The sequence below is a fragment of the Podarcis filfolensis genome (assembly GCF_964270895.1).
Source record: "Podarcis filfolensis genome assembly, chromosome: 2".
Lineage (NCBI taxonomy): Eukaryota > Metazoa > Chordata > Lepidosauria > Squamata > Lacertidae > Podarcis > Podarcis filfolensis.
Genome location: NC_139605.1, coordinates 86,439,715 through 86,452,591, shown reverse-complemented (window position 1 = coordinate 86,452,591; position 12,877 = coordinate 86,439,715). Strand labels below are relative to the sequence as shown.

Here is a 12,877-nt window from a genome sequence, read left to right as displayed (position 1 = left end):
TACAGATCAGTCTGAAGTCTGTTTCTTGAATTGCAAAATTCCTATATATACAGAATTACTGCTCACCCATCTAAGCGGTGGGCAGAGTTTGCAACCTGGTGTTGGCTTCCCAAGCCTGTGTGATATCCCATCGCTGACTAGCCGTCACTCCGCCTCCTTTTCGGCTGGCCAATCAGCGGCTGACTGGGAGGCGGGGGGAGGGCCAGGTAGGACTGGCTCCTTCCGGCCATCTCCTCAGTCGGTATTCATTGTCTCTGATTGTCTATGCAATTCAGCAAACAAAACCATTGATGTTAATGGTTTTATTTATATCTAGGTCTGTGCTTCAATGTACAATGGTGCACACATGCAGCAATTGCACATTCTGATCTACATGTAGGTTCCCTATTCATTCCTATGTGACACTGCCTTCAGTGTAGGAACTGAATACCTTGTGAAACTGCTTGAAAGATGTGCCACAGAATAGTAGTAATAAGACAAAAGTTGACTACATAACACAACCCAAATGGTTTGAGCAAGTACATTCATCTATGGATCAGGGTACTCGCTATTATCTTAGAAGTGATTGAAACTTTGCTGAATAATTTACTTTTAATCAAGCAGTTCTAAATTTAGGGGTTTTTTTTAATCCTTCACAGTCTCCTAAATCATTGAATACCTTACAAAACTCTATTAGAACTAGTACTGTGTTTCAATTAATCACATTTCAAATATCTTATACTGTACAACCTTACTGAAAAGGGAAAAATAGATCTAAAGAGCCTCTAACTCTAAAATGTTGTGAATGATACTAGGCTCTTATGCATAAAAGTTAGTCTTTAAAAAAATTACATTATACAGAGACAGAAAATGATAATATTTTAGTAGATTTTATCCCGTATTATGTGTGAAATGGCACTAGAATAGGTTGTAGTTGCTACAGGTAGCATGCAGTCAACAGGACCTCAAGAGAGGAGATAAATAAGATGGACAACAGGACTTGGGTTCAAATAGGCCACAACTTTTGTTTATTACAGATGTATGTAGATTTTGGCGAAGGAATTGGGTGTGTATCCTGAATTAGCCAGCCCGCCTGCTGGCCAATTGTTTCGGCTGGGTTGACACTGGGTTATGAGTCACTCTGTGATGTACATCAAATAGGGCAATTTCTCCAGCACTGCTATTTTGGGAAGGTGCTATGGCCTGTTGACCCCCATCTGCACACCTGGACAAACCCCCCCCTCCTGGATGCTTTCAGCAGAGTACCAATTTCCTGTTGTGGAGGGGGACGAGTCCTGAGCCCCTGCCCAGGCTAAGGATCCAATCTAATGCTTTATCCGCCAACAATAAATTGTGACGGTTGCTATGACACAGGCAAAACTTCAAGACAAGCTCAAGACAACTCTGACTGAGCTGGTTGGCTCAGGCATGGCCCAATTATATAGAAACTGGTGGACTTGACTGAAGGGACCAGGCTGAAGTCTCCAGCCAGGTCCACCACTATGGCCATACCGCCTTGCCTGCTCATGAATGGTTGATTCAACTGAGCAGGCTCCCAGCAGCCCATGCAACCATAGGAGGAGGCACTGATGTTCTCAAACAATTGCGTGGGACAGAACAATGGCCCCTAGCTCGTTGCAGTCACACTGGGCTATAAATCACCGCTCCCTAGCATTAGATGGTAAGTGGTCATTTTTCATTATATGGTAAAGAAGGTTCTAAAGTTCTGACGATTTAATTAAAAAATAAGTAAATTTCACAGGATATCTCAATAAAGAAGCACTTGGTAAACAGCCTGCAATTCGCTCTTGAAATGCCCCGCTCCCAAAGCAGGATTCAACCTATCTCCAGGCATTCAGGTGAGGTGATAAATTTGCTGGGAAGTGATATCATTTGGCATCGTTAAGTTCTTTGTCTAGGTATTGCTACATACATGTGGATTTATCATGCCAACCTTACTGGGTCGTGCAACATAAAAGTGTACGATCAAAGCAACGGCTAGGCACCTTTCATTGTTTTATGTATTTAAATATTTGTATGAAGCCATTTCAGAAAAAATAAAATTAGATTACATTAAAAACTCACTAGCAAGTGAGATTCAAATCTTCTTGATATGCTCACTTTAATGACTCTCATTGTATTTGTGAGGGTGTGTGGGATGAATGTAGGAGCAAAGGTCTAACAAGCAAGGTCTCGGTGAAGGAAAACACTGGAGTTGCGACAAAAAGTGTCAGAGTGTTTGACACTCCACTGGTAACTTGTTTCAGGATGCTTTGTATGCCAAAAATCTCGTAAGAGTTTCTTTTTTTTTTTTAAAGATATTTATTGGAGTTTTACAAAGATATGAATTTAAAAGATCATATAAAAAGAAAGAAATACAATAAAAGAAACATAGAAAAATGCATAAAGTAAGAAAAGGAAAATAAAAACAAATCCATTTTTGTAACCCTAACTCGTTATCTTATTTCCTTGGCCTCCTCACACCTTCCCTTTTTGTATTCCCATTTAAATAATCAAGTCAGCAAATCCTTACCCTCTTTCGTTTATCTTAACTCTATATCTTAACATATTATAACTCTATATTTTCATCCATTTGTCAATTCATTTTTGCATATTCTTATTAACTTTGTTGCTAATGCCACTTATTTTCAGTCCAACATCATTTTAAGATTCATTAATTTTACAATGTTTCTGAAGATAGTATTTAAATTTCTTCCAGTCTTCTTCCACCAACTCTTCTCCCAGGTCACGGATTCTGCCAGTCATTTCCGCCAATTCCATATAATCCATCACCTTCATCTGCCACTCTTCCAGGGTGGGTAGCTCTTGTGTAAAATCTCGTAAGAGTTTCAAATAAATAAAGTGTGCTTGTTGCTGATAAAACCTCCAATATTATTTCACTATCACAGCAGCTTTCTTGCATATTATTTGTTTTACCTTGCTTTGCTTCCACATGGCCTACCTACTAGCAGTACCTACCAGATAAACTTTTGTTACATTTCTTTCAGACATTTTGTCCAGAACATTATTACGCAAATATCTCGGAATTAGAAATGATGTTTGCATGTAACATTAGGGAGTTTGCACTAGTCACATTTGTTGTCCCACATCACAAATATTCAGTCCATGTGTAAATTAGTACAGTACTATATCCTGTTAATTTCAACACTCTGGTCCTTGTCCTGTTCTTGAAGCTGTACATAGCACAAAGCACTGCATCCTGGCACTCCCCCTTGAGTGTATTTTGGAACTGCTATAAAAGTGTGTTTTCCTATTGCTTCTCTCTCTCCTGATTGGCTAGCTGCAAAGATGCCCACCTGTGCTGTCCTTCTCCTTTGGAATGTCTCAAGCCTTTAGTCTTGGGCTGAAGCATTGTCATTCCATTGGAGAAGGTCCTTTTTTTGGCACTCTGTGCTGCATACCACGAATGCAATTGCTTCTCAAGGAGACAAATGGAACTGCAACATCTCATTCCAGAAGAGCTTCTGTCATGATGCCCTGGCGTAGGATGGCATAGGCTAAACGAGGGGTGGAGGGAGAGAATAGGGAGCCAGCTTTTCTCAAGTGATGCTATTTTACATAAATATCTTTTAAGACTTCAAAATAGATGTTTAAAAATAGATGTGAAATAGGCTGCACTGGAAGGGAAACGCTTTAATAATGCACAGGTTTTTTTCTGTACTGTTGTAATTACTAAAGAAACCATCAAGGCTTTTATGTTCCAGGGAATACATAAATATAGAAATATATGTCCTTGTGCAAACCTGTTTGTAGTCTAGAAATGATAAGTGCTTTGACTGATACACCCTCTTCAGGATGAGTGCTGCCTCCAGGTAAGTTTTCAATCTACTTATTGTCATATAACTTCCCCACAAACAACTCAGAACAAATTCAGGTAGGTAGCTGTGTTGGTCTGACGCAGTCGAAATAAATAAAAATTTGTCCAGGAGCACCTTTGTTGTTGTTGTTGTTGTTGTTGTTTAGTCGTTTAGTCGTGTCTGACTCTTTGTGACCCCATGGACCAGAGCACGCCAGGCACTTCTGTCTTCCACTGCCTCCCGCAGTTTGGTCAAACTCATGCTGGTAGCTTCGAGAACACTATCCAGCCATCTCGTCCTCTGTCGTCCCCTTCTCCTTGTGCCCTCCATCTTTCCCAACATCAGGGTCTTTTCCAGGGAGTCTTCTCTTCTCATGAGGTGGCCAAAGTATTGGAGTCTCAACTTCAGGATCTGTCCTTCCAGTGAGCACTCAGGGCTGATTTCCTTAAGAATGGATAGGTTTCATCATCTTGCAGTCCAAGGGACTCTCAAGAGTCTCCTCCAGCACCATAATTCAAACCAACTAAGAGACCAACTTAGAGACCAACTAAGTTTGTTCTGGGTATAAGCTTTTGTGTTCATGCACACTTTTGTGTATCTGAAGAAGTGTGCATGCACACGAAAGCTTATACCCAGAACAAATTTAGTTGGTCTCTAAGGTGCTCCTGGACATTTTTTTATTTATTTCAACTCGTAACAAATATTCAATAAAATAAAAATAAATAAAAATCAGCCAAACCTTTCACTTAAAGAAAATCAGGATGAATGCTCAACAAACAGGTCTCCTGGAGGCACCCAGAGCTTCTCTTTCCCCATCCTGAGAGCCAGTGTGGTGTAGTGGTTAAGAGTGGTAGTCTCGTAACCTGGGGAACCGGGTTCGTGTCTCCACTCCTCCACATGCAGCTGCTGGGTGACCTTGGGCTAGTCACACTTCTCTGAAGTCTCTCAGCCCCACTCACCTCACAGGTGTCTGTTGTGGGGGAGGAAGGGAAAGGAGAATGTTAGCCACTTTGAGACTCCTTAAAGGGAGTGAAAGGCGGGATATCAAATCCAAACTCTTCTTCTTCATCATCATCCTTTGGACCCCCCTGGAAAACTCAGCAAACCTACTGCACCTGAAACTGGGTGTGTGGACAGTGCAGCTGAATGGGACATAGCTGTGGGCAGTCTGAGGAAGTACCATCCACCCTGGGCCTTCCCATAAAAGCAAGTCTAGAGTGAGAGACTAGGGTGATGTCTGCTGTTTCCAGGAACTCTTCTCGTTGTGAGACTTTTGTGGGTGAGCTGAGAGTTTCTTTGGACCCTGAATGAGAACCCAAAGGCTGAGAGGGAGGGTGTGTCACAAGGAAAACAAATTGATATATTAGTAACTTTGTATTAATGTAACATTTTTCTATTTAACTGGTTTTTTTTGTAATAGTTTGTTCAAGTTGTCTGTTGCTGCTTTTGTTTTCTGTACATCACTTAGATACGTTTTTAATATATTAAGTGGTACAGAAATTCAATAATCTAATCTAACCTTTATCTGGAGATCTTAACGTGTTAAGGGGCTCATAAGGTTAAATGAGTCTCCTGAGATACAGTGGTATCAGGCCACCAACAACTTTAAATAGCAGTTAAATTGTTACATGGAAGAAAAAAAAAGGAAAAAAAAATACGAGGCATTACACTTACACTGTAAAACAATAAAACCCTTAATAAAATATATTTTTTTTAAAAAAGCAGTTAAATTAACTAGCTGTTAGCACAACTGGAAATTCACCAGTGATATATGTTCTCTATAACCAGAACCTACCAACAGGTAGAGTAGCATGTTCCTGGTCTTGCAGGAAATGGTACAGCCAGCAATTCATAGCTCTCTCCTTCCCTCCCAGGTATTTGTGCCAGTTCCCAGTCACAGGCTAGTATAACCAAGGAAAAGAGCTCAATATGTGATGAGAGACTGTGCAGATAGGAAATTTGATTTTCAGTGGTTTAGGTCAACAGGGACAGCAACAGGGATTAACAATGTCCTTGTAGCATCCCCAAATCATCTATTTACTTCCTCTATAAGTGAATGTTTGGCTTTCACGCCAATAAGTAAAAATAAAAGACCGTCCTGTACTTGGGATACTTTACAGTAAGGGGAATACTCTACCCTCCATATCAAAACATATTGCTAGTAGCTGATAAAATGTACCAGTGCACCATCTTCTAAGACCACCTTGTCCAACAGTATAGGTACCATGCAAAGCAGTACCACAGACTTCCACAAACACACATTCCAGAAGTATTCAATGTTCAATGGTGTCAAAAGCTAAGGGCGGTATTCAATTAAAGTTTTACTTAGAGTAGACCTATTGAACTCAAGGAACATGATTATGTTTGAGCCATTAATTTAAATGGGTCTACTCAGGGTGGTTTTCAACTATGTTTTCCTCAAAGTGGCCTGAGGTAATGAATAGGAGCACATTTCCTCTAGCCACCCCAATACAGTGGTACCTCTGGTTACGTACTTAATTCGTTCCGGAGGTCCGTTCTTAACCTAAAACTGTTCTTAACCTGAAGCACCACTTTAGCTAATGGGGCCTCCTGCAGCTGCCATGCCACCGGAGCACGATTTCTGTTCTCATCCTGAAGCAAAGTTCTTAACCCGAGGTAGTATTTCTGGGTTAGCGGAGTCTGTAACCTGAAGCGTATGTAACCTGAGGTACCACTGTATGCATATTATCCACTAAGACCACTGAAGAAAATTTAAGTGCAAAGCCTATAATTGAAGTTTTGAAACTTGAAATTTCAACCCATGAGATAAAAAAATAGATTGGCAAAGCCAAACTTGTACTCAGAAAAGACCTGTGACAATACAGAGCTGGCAGAGGGGATGAAACTATTCCACGCACCTCTTGGCATTAAAAATGGCTAGTAAATAACAGGAATAAACATAGATTCAGGTAGATAGCTGTGTTGGTCTGATGCAGCCGAAATAAAAAGTTGTCCAGCAGCACCTTATAGACCAACTAAGTTTGTTCTGGTATAAGCTTTTGTGTGCATGCACACTTCTTCAGATACACTGAAACAGAAGTCACCAGACCCTTATATATAGTGGGAGGGTGAGGTGGGGTATTTCTCAGAAGGGTAGTAGGAGATGGGTGATTGGCTCAATGGGTATGGTAAACCTCTTGATGAGGAATAAACATGGCAGTGTGATTATGTGGTTGCATAGAAGACTTGCGGTCACTTCTTACACAGGCTCTCATTCTGCTCCTTAAACAAAAAAAAAGGGAAGGGGAGTTTGATAGAGTTGCTTAAATTATCACAGCTATCCAGTGTCCTCCGGCACCTTGACTATTCCCATGGCCACATTTGATCCTGATTTAATTAGGAGTATTTGCCTTGCAGATCAACACTTCATGCTTTCCTCAAAGCCTTCTCATGTGACCAACACACCTTGTAATCTTTGCAGAAACTCGAGGCATTATTTACAGAGTCTGCTTGTTGCAAGGGTGAGCAAAAAAGGTGCTGAGACACAGGATGGCTTTGCTGTTGTGCATGTTCCACCAATGCCAAGGTGAGAAGGGGCTGCTGGTAAGAGTTTGTTTTCGTGGACAGGAAAGGGTATTCCTCCAGCCCTTGTTGCTTCCAGACAACATCCTTGTTTATTGGCACTCTCTTTTCTTTGGTAAGTTTTCACAGAGGAGACTCCACCTTTGTTCTTTTGTCCAGGTCCGGCTGGGCAACCTTCTTCCTGAACACCCATCCACATCTCTTTATCCGTGTGTGTGTGTGTGTGTGGTTTTCTCCCCAACATCCACTGCCGTTAATTGGAAGACCTACTCAAATAAGTCCTGTGACCCACCTCCCCCAGTAGCTCTTCAACCATTTAGGGACAGTTGTAGTATGCCTAGACTTGATCTGAAAATTAATGGAATTTTTTTTTTTTTAGGGCATTCCCTGATATGTATAGAGCAGTAACAAAAAACATAACAATGCTAATAGTAGCTGAAATATGGTGATACAGTGGTACCTCGGGTTACAGACGCTTCAGGTTACATACACTTCAGGTTACAGACTCTGCTAACCCAGAAATAGTACCTCGGGTTAAGAACTTTGCTTCAGGATGAGAACAGAAATTGTGCTCCGGCAGGACGGCAGCAGCAGGAGGCCCCATTAGCTAAAGTGGTGCTTCAGGTTAAGAACAGTTTCAGGTTAAGAATGGACCTCCGGAACATTAAGTACTTAACCCGAGGTGCCACTGTATAACGATATGCAAAAGAATCTGTACACTGCAAGCTCTTCCCTCCATTACTTTATTTATTAGAGGTAAATTATACTTCACACTGTGTGCAAACCTGCTCATGTGGAAACTCAGTCCATTGCCAATAAGCCAACCCTCAACATTCATTTTAGTGCTTATTGAATAAGGCTGGATTTTCTGTCTCCCAGCAGTTCCATCTCATGTCTGGTCCTCATTTAGTAAGGGTTAGCAGCTGCCTCCCTCATCTTCTTTTAATTCATTTATTTCTGGGAAATGAAATTCAATATTCTCTTCTACACCCAACTGTTTGCTGAATTTGGGAGCAATGCTGTTTTGGGGAGGTTGGGCTTGTGAATGCATGCTCCAGAACACAGAAGATACGGAAACTGTTTTATAAAAGGGCAAGAGAAACCTTTTGGCTTCAAATTATGTACAGTCATAAGTTTTAAGAATCATTTAGAATGTTATAGTGTTTTATATTTTAATGATTTTTAAGCTGCTTTGAGAGCTGCATCACCATAAAAAAATCTAGGTAAATTCTAGATACTATCAAATGTAAAATGAGAGGTGTGTGTATGTATGTGTATGTGTGTGTGTGTGTGTGTGTGTGTGTGTGTGTATGACAAAATAATTGCCATCCATTTATACAATACGTTCCAACACAGAAAGAGATACTGTAATCATTAATATTGTCCTGAAAATACTAGCGCAAAGTGTTGCAGGGATACACACATCCATGAAACACACATCCATATCAAGGGATATCAGGAACGGTATAGAAAAAAGTAGGCAGTGTTTTAAAAAACCCTGCATCTTGTAGTCAGTCCTAGAGTTCTATGTGCAGTTCTTACAGTATCGTCAAAGAAACTAAAACAGAACTGAAAAGAGTTTTGTGATCCCCATACTTTTGACAATGACAAGAGCCATCATCTCTCTTCTAAGCTACATACTTAGGAATTCACCATTGGCCAGAGGGTCTTCTTTTTTTTAATCTTCATATAATGTTACAAGCTTTGTCTTTAACCCATTCTAATCAGAAAGTATTGCCATCATCAAGATCCCAAGGCTCAGGTCCTTTCCTTTTCTCAGCAATCAAAATAAAAAGATATTTCTTGTCAATCCCACAATTTCATGTTTCTTTTATTTCTCTTCCTGCATTATCATCATCATTCTTCCCCCCAGGATAAAAAATAAAACAAAAAACATTTTCTTCCTGTTTTTGTTACGTAATACAGTGGTACCTCGGGTTAAGTACTTAATTTGTTCCGGAGGTCCGTACTTAACCTGAAACTGTTCTTAACCTGAAGCACCACTTTAGCTAATGGGGTCTCCTGCTGCTGCCACGCCACCAGAGCACGATTTCTGTTCTCATCCTGAAGCAAAGTTGTTAACCTGAGGTATTATTTCTGGGTTAGCGGAGTCTGTAACCTGAAGCGTATGTAACCTGAGGTACCACTGTACTTGTTGAGACATACTCCTATAGACGGGGAAGAAATTTAGGTTTGATCAAAGGACACATGTAGGAGTACATGAATAGTGCTGGAACTGGTCTATGTCAAACTCATAAAACTAATTACAAGTTATGTAAAATGATGGTAAACATTAGAAAATATGGTACAAAATGGTGCTATGCACCTATGCATGGGGAGAACTAAAGAGTGAACCAGTTTTTGACTGCATCTGTGGTTCTATGTGTCTTTACATTAACTGTTTCTGACCCTGAATTGGATCCGTCATCCAGCAGTATTACTCATCAGAGTATATAAAAAAGGATCAACCAATGAAAGCCAGGAGGATTGTAACACAAGAGAGCAGTTGTCTCAGAAACCAAGCCTCCTACCGCTGAGAACTATATTAGATAACCTAGTTAGTTTGGAAACCCAAACTCATTCAAAACAGGTAAGCTGAACCTGCAACAAAATGGTAGAGTGTGGAATGCTCTTGTTGGAACCTGCCATGCCCCAGTTTTTCATCTATCCCTCGCAAATGTTTGGGGCCTCACTCCCCCCCCCCCGGATTGTTCTGATTGGGTTATTTTGTTTGTGCCAGCTAAATATTTTTTCTTTCTTCTGCAAATACTGAGTTTCCCCAAGTATCCTGCTTCTTCTCTCTGCTTTCTCAGCGGCTCCATTTGGCTACATAGCCATAATACCTGAGCACCCAAGTTTGTTAATATTTTAAGTATATGCAGTCCTGCTGGTGAAGCCTTTTGATTTAGCCACAAAGGTATTTCAACCTCAGAGAAATGTATCAAGAGCAGGTTAGTTCTATGCAAGCGTTAATACAGAGAATTATTAGCTGCTGAAGAATTTGAGAGCAACTTATTATGGGAAAGTGGCTTAATACCAAAAGGGTATTAACATTCTCTAGAGAGAACATCTTTTTATCTCAACATCAAAGTATTTGACAAGGAATTCAATCCAGTGATCATACTAAGGAAATGCTTGGGTTCCTCTTCCTTCTTTATTGAGTGTTACTGCAAGTCTGTCTTACAGTTTGTGGCACTTGTTTTTTCAGAAACAGAAACCACAAACCCCTGAAGTTCTAATGGAAATAGCTTAAGGTACTGTGTCAGTGCAACATTTTCTCCACCTCGCCACCAATTATAGCTCTAGGTTTTCCCACAATTCTCAATGGCTTTGAGTGGCCTCTTCTGATTACTTGGGGTATGACTGAGGCTGACAGACAAAGAACAGAGAAAGAATCTGTCTCCTTCCTACTGACTTTGACTCCCCAGTTATTTGTAGCACTTTATGGAAAGTGGAAGGCGTGCCAGAAGGAATCCATTTCCCCCCCTTGGAATGCAGCAGTTGTCCCTTATTGTAAGACGATCCCCAATAGCTTGAGCCAAGAAAGTGCTGACAAAAGTGAAACTCGAAAGGGCAGAGAACAGGAATGAGCTGGTTTTAGCTGAAGAACAAGCGCCATTCCAACACACACCCCTTGAGGGGGAAAAAGCTATTCTTTATAAAGGTGCATCTCTGGACACTTTGATAGATACTTGGTGGTATTCAACCAAGTGTAACCCAGAGTAGACCTATCAAAACTAATGAGCATGACTGTTAGGGCCATTAGTTTCAGTGGGTTTAGTCTGACAAAACCCTAGCTGAATACCACCCACTACTTCAGTAAGGGGAATTGCCAAACCTGGACTTTGTAGGGTGGTGTTCATGTAAGCCAGGCAATATGTCAACAATGCCATTCTTGCAACTTGTTGAACGATCACATTCTCCTTTCCTGTAGCAGAGATCTGGTTTCCTTTCCTGTTCCAGTAGCTGAAGATAAAGCTTCAAACCACCCAGCAAACAGACTATCTAATAGTCTTGCCCGGTGCTTTGGAAATCTTGATCTTGGCCCCAGGATGGATTACTTTGTCACGTCTCTTTTTAGATGCTCCACAGCCTCAACACCTCCTAAAGCTGGTTTTGAGAGAGGAGTCAGATACTTAGCACTTCTTTTCCTGTACAAAACAGGAGACTTCCTCTGCCCCTGGTTCCTTGTCAAGATACAAAGACGCACACCGACCCACTCAGTTTGTGAGTTGAAATATGCTGAAATGGACCCCCTGAATAAGGCATTTCCAGGCCTCACTATCTTGAGCAGAGTGGCAGAAAATAGGGCATGCTGCAAGAACGTGAGGAGCCTGCTAGATAGGCTAATGGCTCATCTAGGCCAGCATCCTGTTCTAGAAGAAGAAGAGGAGGAGGAGGAGGAGGAGGAGGAGGAGGAGGAGGAGGAGTTTGGATTTGATATCCCGCTTTATCACTACCCGAAGGGCTAACATTCTCCTTTCCCTTCCTCCCCCACAACAAACACTCTGTGAGGTGAGTGGGGCTGAGAGACTTCAAAGAAGTGTGACTGGCCGAAGGTCACCCAGCAGTTGCATGTGGAGGAGTGGAGACGCGAACCCGGTTCCCCAGATTACGAGACTACCGCTCTTAACCACTACACCACACTGGCTCCAATGAGATGCCTGTGGGAAATGAGCAAGCATAACTCAAGCACAGGAGCACTCTCTCCCAATTGCTGTGGTTTCTAGCCACTGGTATTCAGAAGCACTACTGCTTTTGACCATGGAGGTAGAACTTAGCCACCATGGCTAGTGACTTGATAGCCCTCTCCTCCATTAGCTCAGCTGATAATAGCCATGGTCCATTCTCCTTTCCACCCCACAAGCTGAGCGATCTCTCCTTAGCCACCACACTTTCTGCCCAGCATGTTGCTCTGTGCTTCTACATCCTTCCCATTTTGTGCGCTGTGTTTTAAAACGGAATGCAAATCTGGGACTCACAGGGCAGATCAGGCACATCAAGCTATTTTCCAACAGCCAACAGCAAATTTAATATCTTTAAAACATCAGAAGATGTTGATATTTGCACTGTGCAGTGTTGGCAATGTACCTTCAAAGTAGACTGGTGTGTGTGCGCGCACAGTAAATAAAAAGCAAAACTTAAGTTACCTACCGTATTTTTTGCTCTATAAGACTCACTTTTTCCCTCCTAAAAAGTAAGGGGAAATGTGTGTGCTTCTTATGGAGCGAATGCAGGCTGCGCAGCTATCCCAGAAGCCAGAACAGGAAGAGGGATCGCTGCTTTCGCTGCACAGCAATCCCTCTTGCTGTTCTGGCTTCTGAGATTCAGAATATTTTTTTTCTTGTTTTCCTCCTCCAAAAACTTGGTGCGTCTTATGGTCTGGTGCGTCTTATAGAGCGAAAAATATGGTGCTTTTTCTGGCAATTCTCTCTCTCTCTCTCTCTCTCTCTCTCTCTCTCTCTCACACACACACTCACACTCACACAGAGTGTGTGTAAAGTAGGAGAAAGAGCTGCCTCTGCCTAGAACAGCTG

At 41.6% G+C, this 12,877-nt stretch overlaps 1 long non-coding RNA gene across 1 annotated transcript in view; it reads left to right on the top strand.

The window, feature by feature from the left end:
- Positions 1 to 12,877, top strand: part of LOC310755343 — a 183,660-nt gene that overhangs the window by 165,807 nt on the left and 4,976 nt on the right. Inside the window, exons 14-15 of the long non-coding RNA XR_014544309.1 lie at positions 11 to 1,838; positions 3,705 to 3,812. This is a non-coding gene — a long non-coding RNA (uncharacterized lncRNA). The remainder of the gene's footprint in view (positions 1 to 10; positions 1,839 to 3,704; positions 3,813 to 12,877) is intronic.